The following is a 16282-nucleotide window of genomic DNA, read 5'->3' as shown; positions in this document are numbered from 1 at the left end:
ATCTCCTGCGTTGGCAGGCGGATTCTTTACCACTGATAACTACAGTACAATGTTCTAACTAGAGAACTGGTGCCAAGAGCTTTAAGTTTTAGAGGAATTCATGACTAACCTGCCTTAGGAGCAAGGGGGCTGGAAGGCTGGAGGAGCTCAGTTAGAAAGAGTAAGCCCTAAGTCAGCCCTGAAGGATGACTATGTCAGTTTCTGAAGGATAAGACAGGGAAGGTGTGAGACTTCCCCGGTGTTCCAGTGGTTAAGAATCCACCTTCCAATGCAAGGGATGCAGGCTCGAACCCTGGGCAGGGAACTAAGATCCCAAATGCTGCTGCAGAGGAAATGAGCCAATGCCCATGTGACGCAGCTAGAGAGCCACGTGCTGCAACTAAGACCCGCTGCAGCTAAGTACATAACATTTTTTAAAAACCAGGGAAAGCCTCCCACGCAGAGACACAGTGGTATGAAAAGGACTGGCTCATTTGACAAATAGAAGGGAGTTTGCCGTGGCTGCAGCAGAGGGAGGGTGAGGGGACATAGCAGGAGGGTGCTGAAGACGCTTTGCTGAAGCAGTAATCACTCAGTGGGCTAACCCCCTTCGTATCATGGGAGCATGGGTGTCTTCATGTGTGACTCTAGTTCCGTGTGTTCCAATGCTGTCCCTCATGTGTGTGGTTAGTTGCTCAGTCGTGTCTGACTCTTTGCGACCCCATGGACTGCAGCTTGCCAGGCTCCTCTGTCCATGGGGATTCTCCAGGCAAGAATACTGGAGTGGGTTGCCATGCCCTCCTCCAAGGGATCTTCCCAACCCAGGAATCAAACCCAGGTCTCCCACATTGCAGGTGGATTCTTTACTGTCTGAGCCAGACCAGGGAGTGGTCTCTCGTAAGATCTGTTAAGAGAAAATGTTGTAAATACGTGAGCCCAAAGGCAGCTGGGGGCTGGGTGTATGAATGAATGTGCTGACCTCTACAAACACAACTGTTCCTTACACTCAGTGAAATCCCAACTCACCTGCCTGTGTCATCGGAATTGCCTATATCCAATTCTTCATGCCGTAAGTAATATCTGTGCTCTCTGTTGCATGGAAATTGTATTTTGGCCTGCTCTGTTTGTTTTTTTAAGACTTTGCAGGGTTCATTGAGGAGACAAATAAAATAAAAGATGCAGGAAGGGCCAGCTAATAAAAGACTTGGACTTTATCCCATAGGTATCAGTGAAAGTTCTTCAAGCAGAGGCGTGAGTGACTCTGGTCAGGCTTTGTTATTTGGATTATTGCTTCAGAAGCCACATTAAACAAGAGCTCGGGGAAGGAAGACTCTAGAAGGGGCTACTGAAAATAAAGTGGATTACTGCTGGATCTCTGGCAGCGCAAGGGGATTATTTAGACCAGGGGTCCCGAATCCCCTGGACCATGAACTGATACAGGCCACATGGCAGGAGGTGAGCAGCAGGCAAGCAAGCAAAGCCTCATCTGTATTTACAAGTGCTCCCCATCACTCGCATGCCCCAAGTCCATGGAAAATTTTCTTCTACTAAAGCGGTCCCTGGTACAAAAAAGATTGGGGACCACTGATTTAGACTAAGGATGGTTACTCTAACAAACCACCCCTTAGACATCAGTGGCACAGCACAGGGACATTTATACTCAGTCCAAGTAACTGTTGCTGGCTGTCCATCAGTCTCACGTCAGTGTCCAGGAACTCAGGCTCTTCCGAGATGCTGCTCTGCCATCTCCATATCTGCTTTCCACGGTCATCAGGCTTATCTGCTCCAAGCTGGCTAAAGGGAAAGGAGACTGGACAGGCAGGCAGGAGAGGGTGGGATGGACCCCGTCTGGATGTGGCTCCCATCACTCTTCTCACATTTGATTGGACAGAATTCAGTCACGTGGCCACAGGCAATAAAGGCAGGGGAATGTATCTAGCTGTGTCCTGAAAGGGAGAGGAAATGAGTTTGGTAAACTTTTCCAATCTCTGCCCCAGGTACTCAACAGAAAGGGCCAGAAGGAAGGGTTGCTGTTAACCTACTGAGAGCAACCACAAGCACTTTGGATGGAGGCACTTGCTGGCAGCAGGGGCTCCCCAACAGATAATTTGGCCTTTTCAAGGAGGAAAATCCAGAGGAAAATCAGAGATGCAGCTCCTTCCCCGGCAAAGTCTCACATGAGGAAGGAAACAGAGGCTCAGAGATGTGGGGAGGGCAGACTGAAGTCCAGAGTGGGACACAGAGGCACAAACAGGGGCTGTGACTCAGAGGAGAGGAGCAGAGGGACAGCTCTCATGCGTCAGGTTCAAGAACGGCGGGGAATCAAACAGGCTAATGGGCTTCCCTGGTGGCTCAGACAGTAAAGAATCTGCCTGCAATGCAGGGGACCCAGATTCAGCTCCTGGGTCAGGAAGATTCCCCTGGAGAAGGAAATGGCAACCCACTCCAGTAATCTTGCAGAAAATCCCATGGACAGAGGAGCCTGGGGGGCTACAGTCCATGGGATTGCAAAAAGTCGGACACACCTAAGCACATACACGCATGCACCTTTTCCAGAAATCCAAGCTGTGGTCCAGGAACAGATCTCCAAAGGAAACCATCTGCGTGAAGCTGAAGTAAGGAGTTCCTTCTGTGCTCAGCCAAAGCCTTTCTCAGGCTCTAGGGGAATACCTCTTTGATATGTTAATCAGTGTGTACCTTTTTTTCATTCCTAGAGAAGCCTGCTTCCCCAGAGGCTCCCTCCATTCACAGAGCAGCCAGGGTGGCCCTCCTCCTGCCTCCGAGGAGGGATGTCCTAGCTCTGACAGCTCAGAGCACAGAGACCCGAGAGTAGAAATATCGTAGATGAGCGTTTAGTAAGGTTAGCATCTCAGAAGCATAAAAAGACACACTCCTGGACCAGACCAACACTTACCAGGCTTAGGGGAGAGAGGAGAATTAGAGGGTAAAAGAGTTTGACTTCAGTGAGTGAGTGAGAAGGGGCTATGTGTCCTTCCCTCAAGGTTAAGTTCAGAGTTCAAAGTAATGATTGGGAAAATTACAGAACCCCAAGATACCTGTGGGGACCCCAGAGGAGAGAGGAACTGCGCTCTCCATCCTAGGAGCAAAGTCGCAGAATACGGCAGGAACAGATCTCAGAGCTCGCTGTACCAAGGTGAAGTGAGAGCAGTGGTCTCTGAAGGTGACCCCATGACCCTGCCCAGAGTGAGAGCCACAGAAAGTTCCCTCGTGCTCCAAACAGAGAGACAGGAGGCACAGAAAGGTGTGCGCTAAAGCAGACCTGAAGTCAGGCGTGAACAAATCACAGCAGCCACCTGTAGGGACTGAAGACCCCAGCAGAGGGGACCACACACAGCCCAGGGGAGCCAACAGGCCTATGGCAGCGCCAAGCCCAAAGGTTCCCCCTCCCCCGTCCCGCTGCCCCTGCTGAGGTCTGACCCTAGGAGAAGAAAGACACCTGTCTGACCAAGGTCCACTTCCTACCATCTGAGTCAAGCTCTGTAATTGTTTAGATGCTATGCCTCACATTCCTGAGATGAGAAGATGACGTTTCTACCCACCGGGTAACCAGGACCTCCCTTTTTTGCTCCTCTAGCTCCCAAGACCCAGCTTCACCCACCCATGGGTACCAAGTGATGCTGGGCTGAGCTGGGATGAAATTTCTGGGGAAACTGACAACGAACCCAGCTCTCACTGAACCTGGCACCAAGGTTATTTGTCTGCTGGTAATAGAACAAAGGGCCCTGTCGGAGCAGCTGGTGAAGGAAAGGGGTACTGGAGGGTCCTGGCAGAGGGGCTGCTGTAGAAGGGGTGCCACTGGCCCCCTGCCATGACGTCGATGGAGGACAGAATGCCCATCTTGAGATATCACTTCTGTCCTTGGCTGGGTCTCTGGGAACCCTTCTTCTCTTCCACAGACCAGCTCTCACCTTCACCTGGAGGAAATTTGCTGCACTTCCAGGCCCCCTCCTGCTGCTGCTGCTGCTAAGTCACTTCAGTCGAGTCCGACTCTGTACGACCCCTTAGACAGCAGCCCACCAGGCTCCCCCGTCCCTGGGATTCTCCAGGCAAGAACACTGGAGTGGGTTGCCATTTCCTTCTCCAATGCATGAAAGTGAAAAGTCAAAGTGAAGTCGCTCAGTCGTGTCCGACTCTTAGCGACCCCATGGACTGCATGCAGCCTACCAGGCTCCTCCGTCCATGGGATTTTCCAGGCAAGAGTACTGGAGTGGGGTGCCATTGCCTTCTTCAGGCCCCCTCCTAGCTCGACTTAAAGTGGAGCTTATATGCTCCCCTCCCCAACCCCCTGCCACTTCCAAAGACAAGCCCCCTGGCCCGTTCCCTAATTTCAGGGCTCTTCCTGTGACCCCTGGGAACAGACAGATTGGAAGCACTACAGTCTTAGAGGAGAAAAGTGAAACGGTATTGAAGTGATGATTAATACAGTGTTTGAGGCATGCCAGGCTGTGTGCTGAGGGCCTTACCCATGTGATTTCCTTTACCCTGCTCTGCAACTTCAGGAGGTAGACACTCTTACTGACCCCATTTCCTAGGTAAAAAGATCTAGGTTCTGAGAGGCAGGATCACAAGGTTCATAAGTGATGACAAGAATATTATTGGGCCCCAGGTTTTTCTGACTCCAAAGTCCACACTTGAACCACTCTACCCATAGAAAGGTTTCCCAGGTGGCTAAGATGGTAAAGAATCTGCTTGCAATGCATGAGACACGGCTTCAATCCCTGGGTCAGGAAGACCCCCTGGAGAAGGAAATGGCGACCCACTCCAGTATTCTTGCCTAGGAAATCCCATGGATAGAGGAGCCTGGCAGGGTAGAGTCCATGGGGTTGCATAGAGTTGGACAATTGAGCGACTGAGAAAGATTTCATTTGTGGATACCTAGGGCTCATCTCAGGAACAGTCACCTGGCTGTGACGGCAAAATGACTCTGTACTCTTATGGGTGGAAAAGTTGTCCCTTCCTTGAATGGGCCGGGAGACGGGGTGAAATAGAGCTGGCCCTGAAAACTGTAGGAATCTGCACTTATGGAGAAAAGGACCTGGGAACAGTACAGTCTGGCAAGTCATTCTTCTCCGCCTCCATGCTGCAGCTGCCAAGACATCTAACAGAACCCCAGGAATCCTGCTATCCATCAGGCTGTCTCATCTAAGCAGCTGGAAGACTCTGCAGACACTTGCCTGCATTGGGGGTTAACAGGGCTACATCACCACCTGGTCTTCACGTGCTTAAAGAATTATAGAACAGAATTTGTTCTATGTCTTCCTAAATACTTTGCATGAAAGAGACTTATGTTATAGCTAGAGAGTTATGCGCTGACCCTCAGAGGACATTACATCTCTCACTCTTCTGTAGAGAACAGCTGAACAGGTGGTGATGTGAATCTAGAAAATAATAAGCCAGGTTGCAGAACTGTCAGTGTCTCCTCCATTTTAATGTCAATGACATGAGTGGCACAGTGGTAAAGAATCCTGCCTGCCAGTGCAGGAGACGTAAGAGACGCAAGTTCAATCCCTGGGTCAGGAAGATCTCCTAGAGTAGGAAATGGCAACCCACTTCACTATTCTTGCCTGGAGAATTCCAGGGACAGAGGAGCCTGGTGAGCTATCATCCATGGGGTCGCAAAGAATCAGACACACCTGAGCACACACAGGCATGCACAAGACATGACTAAAATCTTGGAACACCAAGGATTTTAACTCTTTCAATTATAAGTTGTAGAAACCCAACTTGAATAGGCAAAAGCCAAACAAAGGAGAAAAGGAAGCAAAGGAGAGGATCTGGTGGTGAAGGGGGAACTTACTAGCTTATATGATGGAAAGGTCCAATCAGGTTTCAGATGTGGGTCGCACTAGGAGTTTTTAACAATGTCATCAGAACTCTGTCTCTTGCATCTTTTTCTCTTGTATTGTCTTCACTTTCTAGCAGATTTTACTCTCAGGATGGTGAGGTAGATCCAGATTCACATCCTACCAGCTCAGCGACCCTACTGGAGAGGGTGTTTTTCTCTCCCAATAGCTCCTGCAAAGTTCCAACGAAGTCTTGGGTATGGATCTTAGCCTGAGCAAGGTTTTCTGACTAAATGGCAGAAAATTGGGATCCTCCTGGTGAAGAAAGGAGAGTATATAATCCACTGGGTTATCCACTCCACCAAGGAAGGCAAAGTGGAGGACCAGAAGTGCCAGAGTATCTCTCTAAGCCAGAAACTTGCAGTGTGCTAACCCACAGAGCTCCATAGCATCCCCTGAATTGGCTCTTACCTTCCTGATAGTTTTGTTATCAAGAACACTGAGACTTGAAAAAGAATGAGTTGATCCATGCAATGTGAACTCAGATTCAAACTCACATCGGGGGGATTCCAGCAACAGCTCCATCCTTCACGCTTTGTCCTGGCCAGAAAGACCATTGGGAAGGAAAAATAAAAGCAGTCCCCACTCCAGAATTAAAAGACACTTGCTCCTTGGAAGAAAAGCTATGACAAAATGACAAAACTAGACACCATATTAAAAAGTAGAGACATTACTTAGCCGACAAAGGTCTGTCTAGTCAAAGCTATGGTTTTTCCAGTAGTCATGTATGGATGTGAGAGTTGGACCCAAAGAAGGCTGAGCACTGAGAAATTGATGCTTTTGAAATGTGCTGAAAAAGATTCTTGAGTCCCTTGGATAGCAAGGAGATCAAACCAGTCAATCCTAAAGGAAGTCAACCCTGAATATTCATTGGAAGGACTGATGCTGAAGTTGAAATTCCAACACTTTGGCCACCTGATGCGAAGAGCTGACCCATTGGAAAAGATTCTGATGGTGGGAAGAATTGAGGGCAAGAGGAGAAGGGGGCCATAGGGGATGAGAAGGATGGCATCATCAACTCAGTGGACATGAGTTTGAGCAAACTCTGGGAGATAGTGAATGACAGGGAAGCCTGGTGTGCTGCAGTTCATGGGATCGTAAAGAGTCAGACACAACTTAGTGATTGAACAGCTCCAGAATAAAGACTATTTGGTTGGGTCCCTGTGTACCAATTACTGTTCTCCTCTGAGCTTTAGTTTCCACTATAAAATGACATTTTAGCAACGACAATGTTGTCCTAAATTAGTGGTGTTAACTGGTAGCAGAGAGATCTAGAGGTAATAGTTTTCAGAAAGCCTATAGGATATTGTCTTTTTCGGCTGGCATGACCAATCCCAAATATGACATGCAGCTTCGTCTGGATCCAATGGCCACGATTGTCCATCAGTGACCTGGGGTACTCCATTCAATGATCATAATGAAAATAACCCTATGTGACCTCGGTCCTCTGGGTACGTGATCTCATTTAATCTTTTCCTTTTTCTTGTTCTGTAACATTTCAAACATACAGAAAATAATGTGTCAGACACATATGTATCCTAAGATTAAACAGATGTTAATATTTCACCATATTGCTTTAAAACTCTTTTTAAAGAAACAGAATGTTACAGACGCTGGTAAACTCCTCCTCATCAATACCCTTTATTCTGGTCTCTATTTCTGTCCTATCCTTGAAGTAACATTAATACTGAATTGCTGTGAATGAACCATAAATATATTAATATTCATTGAATTTTTGTATACATGCATATACTAAATTGTATATGCATATGTGTATATATGTGTAATATGCATATATGTGTTGTTGTTATGTGTATCTTTAGTCCCTGAGTCATATCTGACTGTTTTGCGACCCCATGGACCATAGCCCACCAAGCTCCTCTGTCCATGGTGTTCTCCAGGCAAGAATACTGGAGTGGGTTGCCATTTCCTTCTCCAGGAGATCTTCCTGACCCAAGGATCAAACCCACATCTCCTGCATTTTTTGGCAGAAGGAATTTTTTTTTTTTTAACCACTGAGCCCCCAGGGAAGCACACATATATGTGTATGTGTCAAAATTTTTGTGTTTTAAAATATTACATGTAGCATCCTTTTAAATTTGCTCTTCTTTCAAACATATTTTCTTAATGTATCTATATTTATATATATGAGTCTCATTCATTCATCCAAACTGTAATATCATATCCTGCAGTAAGTAAACCGCAATTTATTTACCATTTCCCAACAGAGACTCAGTTAAAAGCCATGAGCTCTCCTCCTCTTAGCATCGCGCATGTGCTCACTCGCCTTGGACTCGTTGTGACCCCATAGACTGTAGCCCAGCAGGCTCCTCCGTCCATTGAATTCTCCAGGCAAGAATACTGAAGTGGGTTGCCATTTCTGACTCCAGGGCATCTTCCTGACCCAGGGATCAAACCCACATCTTTTTTTGTCTCCTACATTGGCAGGCAGAATCTTTACCACTGCACCATGTGGGAAGCCGCCCCTCTTAGCATTAACTTTCAATAATTCCAACTATTTTCCTTTGTCCCTTAGTCCCAGGGGTTAATAAGTAATTCCTGTTGTTGCTACCCTTGTGATATTTTTGTGTCTTTTATTGCCTTTTATTTACCTAATCAACAATTTTAAGGACTACTGATAGTTTCTCTCTCTCTCTCCCGCGTGCTGGCGCACACCCCCACTCTCTTCTCTTCGCATCTTTGGGTCGGCATGCCCTCACGCCTTGAGGATGGATTCTCTTGCTATTTTCTAAATAAAATAGAGCTGTAACACTGATTTGTCTAAGAGCTATAACACGGTCTATCCAGACCTGAGAGCTGTGATGCGCCAAGGGCTTTAACGTCCGTCACTCCAAATCTTTGTTGAGACGAGACAGAACAGAGGTGCATACACTCGCTTGACATCTATGGTGCTGTGGCTCGGGTTTAACCTAGCTGAAACAACCTTGTCGTGGCTCCTGCAAGGAGGAGGCCAAGCACAGCAGGAGCCCAACTCAGGGAAGCTCCAGCAGTAGAAGCGGAACGCGAAGAAACGCAGCGCAAGGGAAGTGACAAGAGGCCTATCATGCTGGAAACCCGGTCAGTGAAAAACAAACTCAGCAGAAAGCTCAAGTGGCTCAGTCTCAGATTCCAGAAGACCTCTGATTAAGGTAGGAGGTCCTCGATCTTATGGCTGGAGGGACATATGCCTAACTAAATCTTAATTCCTTTACAATCTCTCATTTCTTGTCTCCTCAACCCCCCGTGACACAGTTGAGTGGCAGTGGGTGAACTGAGGGACTCTGGAGAGGCTACTCTTTGGTATGTCCCAAAAGCACTATCTGCTGAGCCCCAGTAACTGTTACCCAAGCTGGTGGGGGTTCTTCTGTCCTTACTCTTTGTGTCAAGGATCAGGCCAATGAAAACTGTGAACACAGGTCAGGTATGAAGGGGATCCCTTGGCACGTTTTTCCCACTGCTTTTTCCTCCTGTCCTTCAGCTCTCTCCTGGGACTCGAGCCCAGCCAAAACCCAGGATGCCTGGCTTCAGGACCTAATAAAGCTCAGGCTCTGCTGTCTCATTGCAAAAATTCAGTGAGAGACAAAGCAACAAGTAAGAGGTAGATTTGTTAGGATTCAGAAAGAAGCACACTCTTCAGGGTGTGGGCCATTGCCAAGGGCAAGGGCAAGGGCTGGGGCCATGGAATTCGGCCTGGCTAGGTTTTGCTAGCAGAGAAGGCAATGGCACCCCACTCCAGTACTTTTGCCTGGAAAAATCCCACGGACGGAGGAGCCGGGTGGGCTGCAGTCCATGGGGTGGCAAAGAGTCGGACATGACTGAGCTACTTCACTTTCACTTTTCACTTTCATGCATTGGAGAAGGAAATAGCAACCCACTCCAGTATTCTTGCCAGGAGAATCCTAAGGATGGCAGAGCCCAGTGGGCTGCTGTCTCTGGGGTCACACAGAGTTGGACACAACTGAAGCGACTTACCAGCACTGATAGTTTAGACAGTAAAGAATCTGTATGCAATGCAGGAGGCCAGGGTTCAGTCCCTGGGTCTGAAAGATCCCCTGGAGAGGGGAATAGCAACCCACTCCAGTATTCTTACCTGGGGAATTCCATGGACAGAGGAGCTTGGCGGGCTACAGTTCGTGGGGTTGCAAAGAGTCAGACATGACTGAGCGACTAACACTACTACTACTACCACTCAACAATTTTGCATCCAGTTCACAGTTCTTTATTTTAAACTCTGGCAATGGCACCCCACTCCAGTACTCTTGCCTAGAAAATCCCATGGACGGAGGAGCCTGGTGGGCTGCAGTCCATGGGGTCGATAGGAGTCGGACACGACTGAGCGACTTCACTTTGACTTTTCACTTGCATGCATTGGAGGAGGAAATGGCAACCCACTCCAGTGTTCTTGCCTGGAGAATCCCATGGACAGAGGAGCCTGGTGGGCTGCCATCTATGGGGTCGCACAGAGTTGGACACGACTGAAGCGACTTAGCAGCAGCAGCAGCAAAACAACTGTGTGGTTTCTGTCGCTTGACTGGACCGTTACTGATACAGCAACTTTACAGTAAATCTTAATATCAATGAAGGAAATCTTCTGTCTATTCTTCTCCTTCAAAATCACCTTGATCTCCTTAGCCTTTACTTCCCACATCAGTTTTACAGTCCTTCTTGTGAAGCGCCACTAAAATAATAAATGTTAATATTCAGCTTTTGGATATTTAAATAACAGTTGCATAAATTTACAGCTGAAGGTGTGACAAATTGACATCTGAACTGCGATTTTCTGATCCATGATCACAGAGTGATTTTCCCATTTCAGTTAGGGCTTCTCGTATGTTTTTCAGGAGGATATTATCTTTTTTCTTCATAAATTTTACATTTGTCCTCTGCTAGATATACTCCTAATTAATTTATAGGTTTTGTTGCTATGGTACATTGAATCTTTTTAATTACTGTTTTTAATTGTTTCTGGCTGGCGTTTAAGAACAATTGATTTTTTCTGTATATTGATTTTTTCTGTATATTGAGCAACTCACTGAACTCTTATATTTGTTATTAATATGACTGTATATTCTGTAGAATTTTTCTATGTAATCACATTAACTGTGAATAATGACAGCCTCATTTCTTTCTTTACAACTGCTACGCCTGTTATTTCTTTCTGTGTATATGTGTAGGTATGTGTGTGTGTCTAACTATACTACCATTGTGCCTTTGTGTGTTAGTCACTCACTTGTGCCTGACTTTTGGGGACCCCATGGACTGTAGCCCGCCAGTCTCCTCTGTCCATGGAATTCTCCAGGCAAGAATACTGGAGTGGGTAGCCGTGCCCTCCTCCAGGGGATCTTCCCAACCCAAGAATCCAACCCAGGTCTCCCACATTGCAGGCAGATTCTTTACCATCTGAGCCCCACCAGGGAAGCCCCTATTGTGCTTTTAAATAAAAGCACTTTCCTTTTCTGGCCAAAATGCAGCTACAGGAACTGAATCTACCTTCTCACCGGAAATATCTACAAAAAAAGTCATCTAAAATTTTATGAAACAATGATTCTAGAGATATTGGAATTAGATGAGTGATCTCTAAGGACAGGAAACAAACCAGGTAAGCTCACGATTGCCCCAATTTACTGCCAGGAGAAAGTTTCCAGGCTGCAGCTTGAGGGGGATGACTCCAGGCAGAATGAGATCTACCTGAGATAAGAAGCTGGATCTGAGAGACCAGGAAGGCCAGCCTGGCTAGAAGTCACAGGTCTATTCAGAGATCTGCAGAAGATCCCCACTGAGTCTGCAGCCGAGTACTGATCAGCTCATGAATGTGACAAACCACCACCCCCACTCCAAGGTTGCTGCTGTTGATACTGCTGCTAAGTCGATTCAGTTGTGTCCGACTCTGTGCAACCCTGTAGACGGCAGCCCACCAGGCTCCCCCGTCCCTGGGATTCTCCAGGCAAGAACACTGGAGTGGGTTGCCATTTCCTTCTCCAATGCATCAAAGTGAAAGTGAAGTCGCTCAGTCATGTCTGAGTCCTAGCGACCCCGTGGACTGCAGCCTACCAGGCTCCTCCATCCATGGGATTTTCCAGGCAAGAGTACTGGAGTGGGTTGCCATTGCCTTCTCCACTCCAAGGTTAGGTAAGTGAAAATGAAAGTCACTCAGTCATGACTCTTTGCAACCCAACTCTTTGTCACCCAACTCTTTGCGACCCCATGGGCTGTACAGTCCATGGAATTCTCCAGGTCAGAATACTGGAGTGGGTAGCCATTCCTTTCTCCAGGGGATCTTTCCAACCCAGGGATCGAACCCAGGTCTCCCTTATTGCAGGTGGATTCTTTACCAGCTGAGCCACCAGGGAAGTCAGCCTATCCCTTCTCCAGGGGATCTTCCCAACCCAGGAATCAAGCCCGGGTCTCCTGCATTGCAGGCAGATTCTTTACCAACTGAGCTCTCAGGGAAGCCCATAAAGGATTAAGGCATATATTAATAATACTCAGGAACTATACAAAACCAGGAAATAATGCCTGTCCTCACCAGCCACTGCAGAAAACCTAGTAACTCACAGAGTGTTGAGTAGAGTACTAGAGGGATTTTGCTATAGTGGTGGGCAAAGTTAGCCTGAAATGCTGCTCTGGCTCCACCTAACAAAACTTAAATGCAAGACACAACAGGATCAAATAGGTTTCAAGTAATGTAATTACATATAAGAACAAAGCTCAAAGTAGTCACAGGAATAAAATGTATCTAGGACACAGCAAAGTGAAATTCAAAATCAAAAGTGTCACACAATCAAAAATTATTGAGCCTGCAAATTTGCAAGAAAATACAACCCGTAATAAGGAAAATAATCGATTAATCAAAAGTGATGCAGAAGAGAGAACGGTTGAAGGAATTAGTAAATAGAAGCTAGAGAAAGCATGAAAGATATTAGACACATGGAACAAGCAGAAACCACCAAGTCAGCTTCTAAAGATGAAAATTAAAATGTCTAAAATGAAAAATTACACTCAATAAGATGCATTAACAACAGATAAAACATGGCAAAAGAAAAGATTAGTGAAATTGAAGACATGGTAAAAGAAAGTACTGGCAATAAGACTCAGAGCTTCAGTGAGCTGTAAGACAAAGTTCATTTCCTTATACATGAAACTGGACTACCTGAAAGGGAAGAATGGAGAATCAAAAATGTTTGAACAAACAGCTGCTGAAATTTAAACATGCACAAAATACATGAACATTTTGCCACCAAAGATACACAACTGACTGATAAACACATGAAAAGATGCTGAATATAATTAACAGTTAAGGAAATCAGATTCAAAGCACCATAACACATGATTTGACATTCACCATAATGGAAAGTATCAAAAACACAGATAATAACAAGTATTTAGAAGGATATGACGAAATTGGAATGCTCAATTATTGCATGTAAAATGAAGCAGTCACTTTAGGGGAAAAAACTTTTGGCAGATCCTCAAAAGTTTAAACATAAATTTAACATAACATGCCACAGTTCCACTCCTAGGTATCTACCTGAGAGAAATAGCTAGTACACAAATACACACAGAAGCATATGCATAATAGCCCCAAACTTGAAACAGCCCAAATGTTTATCACCTCATTCAGATACCATTCAGAAATTTTTTTTTAAAAAATGAGCTATTGATACATGCAACAATGTAGATGAACCTCAAAAACATTATGCAAAGTTTGGAATCTAGACCCAAACCCACACACTATATGACTCCAATTATATAAAATGTCCAGAAAAGGCAAATCCAAAGGGTCAGAAAGTAGACTAATGGTTGCCTGGAGCTGGAGGTGAGAACAGGGAACGGCTACAAATAGGCAGGAGGGATTTTCATCAGTGATGAAATATTCTAAACTTGAATTGTGATGATTATCATATGATTCTGTAAATGTACTGAAAATAATTCAATTCTGTACTCAGAATAGGTGGATTTTGAAATATTTAAAGTATACCTCAACAGAACTGTATAAAATGACTATTAAAAGGATAAAAGACAAGATACACAAATTCTTGCAAATCACAAATACTTGCAAATTACATACTTGATACTTTAAGACTTGCATCCAGAACATATAATAAGAAAACAAAAAGAAAGCAGTATTGGATGAAAAATTTGAGCAGATACTTTATCCAGGAAGATAGAGGTGGCAAATAAGCTTGGAAAGATGCTCAACATTAGTCATTGTTGCTGTTTAGCTGCTAAGCCAAGTCAGACCCCTTTGAATCCCCGTGGACTATAGACCACCAGGCTCCTCTGTCCATGGGATTTCCCAGGCAAGAATACTGGAGGGGGTTGCCACTTCCTTCTCCAGGGGATCCTCCTGACCCAGGGACTGGATCCTCCCAACTCAGGGATTGACCTATTAGAATGTCTAAAATTTTAAAAACGACAACACCAAATTTTGACAAGGATGCGGTACAACTGGAAATTTCATACACTAATGGGAACATGGTAAAGAATCCACCTCCAATGTAGGAGACGTGAGAGACGCAGTTTCGAACCCTGGGTTGGGAAGATCCTTTCAAGGAGGAAATGGCAATCCACTCTAGTATTCTTGTCTGGAAAATTCCAAGGACAGAGGAGCTTGGCGGGCTTCGATCCATGGGATTACAAAGACTTGGACAAGACTGAGCAACTGAGCACAGAACAGTGGGAACCCAGAAATGTGAAGTGGCCACAGGCACTTTGGAAAGCTGTCTGGCAGTTCCTTAAGAGTGAAACCCACCATGCTTACAATCCTGCCATTCCACTCCATGGTATTTATGCAGGAGAAATGAAAGCACATGTGTATAGAGTACTTGTACACGGATGTTCACAGTGGCTTTATTTGAGATAGTCAAAAGCTAAGAACAGTCCAGGTGTTCAACAGATGAATGGATAAACAAACTGTGGTATACCCAGGATGGAATACTTCCTTGCAATAAAAAGGAGGGAACTACTTATGCAAGATACAATGTGGACAAAGAAGGCAGAGGCAAAAGACACACAATTGTATTATTTCATCACTATTGAAGTCTTTTAAAATGAGCAGTAATCAACAGCAACAGAAAACAGACCAGGAGTTGCCTGGGACATATGGCAGGCAAGAGGGGGCGGAAGGGAGAGTTACAAAGAGCACAAGGAAATGTTTAAGGGGTCACGAACATGTTCATCATCTTGATTGTGATGGTGGTTTCAGGGTGTATACATATGTCAAATCTTAACTGCAATTTACTAAATATCAACTATGTTTCAGCAAAGCTGTTTTTCAAAGTAGCAAAAATAACGGAACGGAAGCAAAAATGTAGATATACCTGTTCTGTTACCAATGCTGTATATTTAAGATAATTCTGCTTACATTTCACCATTATATATGTTTGCTCTTAGATTTTGGTATTTGAGGCTTTTGGATGAAACATATTGTTGATACATTTCATGCTTTTCTTTTTTTAAAAAAAAAAAACCACTTCATTGAGGCGTGGTTGACAGGTAAAAAAATTGTGCATATCTGCAACTCAGTAATTTTGAGAAAAAGTATACACCCGTGAAATCATCAGCCCCTAACAGTACCATATTGCACACTTAAACCTTGCTAAGAGAGTAGATTTTATGTTAGGTGTTCTTGCTGCTGCTGCTGCTAAGTCGCTTCAGTCGTGTCCAACTCTGTGCGACCCCAATAGACGGCAGCTCACCAGGCTCCCCCCGTCCGTGGGATTCTCCAGGCAAGAACACTGGAGTGGGTTGCCATTTCCTTCTCCAATGCATGAAAGTGAAAAGTGAAAGTGAAGTCACTCAGTCGTGTCCGACTCCCAGAGACCCCATGGACTGCAGCCCACCAGGCTCCTCCGTCCATGGGATTTTCCAGGCAAGAGTACTGGAGTGGGGTGCCATTGCCTTCTCCATTAGGTGTTCTTACCACAAAATAATAACAATAATAATAAAGATGATGGGAGAAAATTTGGGGAGGCGATGGAGGTGTCATGCTCTTCTTGTTACAATTATTTCTGCTCCCTGTTTTTTCAAACTTCTGGTCTACTCCTTTCTCTCAGTGCAAACTAAGGGATTTCCCATGCTTGAAACTCCTTTAACCATTATTGAAAGAAATTTCAGGAAGAAGAAGGAAATGTTTCTTCAATTCCCCCAAAGAGCTGTGGAATAAAACAGACAGTGTTCTTGCATCATCATAAACTACTTCAAAAGTGAGATGGTGAGAATATTAATAAATTCATCAGTCTTATTCTCTTGTTGAGTGTGGAGAATAGTGCATAAATAAATAATCCTGTTCTGTTTCCTGTGACTATAAAGCTGTACCAGAGAATAGTCACACAAAGGAATCTATTAAGTCACCTAGTCATCAGATAGCGCTGCCAGGCCTGTGAAATATAACCTATAACCCTCAGATGTCTCCAACTCTAAGCAAATGTTCCTGCTTA

At 45.2% G+C, this 16282-nt stretch overlaps 1 long non-coding RNA gene across 2 annotated transcripts in view; it reads right to left on the bottom strand.

Moving 5' to 3' along the window:
- Nucleotides 1-1174: 1174 nt before the first annotated feature.
- LOC147345221 (uncharacterized) overlaps nt 1175-16282 on the bottom strand; it is a 77682-nt gene continuing 62574 nt past the window's right edge. For both annotated transcript variants that reach the window (XR_015154601.1, XR_015154602.1), the window contains exon 4: nt 1175-1925. This is a non-coding gene — a long non-coding RNA (uncharacterized LOC147345221). The remainder of the gene's footprint in view (nt 1926-16282) is intronic.

Source organism: Bos grunniens, chromosome 25 (genome assembly GCF_055505025.1).
Source record: "Bos grunniens cultivar Pamir isolate PY7600 chromosome 25, Bosgru_T2T1.0, whole genome shotgun sequence".
Classification (NCBI taxonomy): Eukaryota; Metazoa; Chordata; class Mammalia; order Artiodactyla; family Bovidae; genus Bos; species Bos grunniens.
This window is presented reverse-complemented; position numbering and strand designations above follow the sequence as displayed.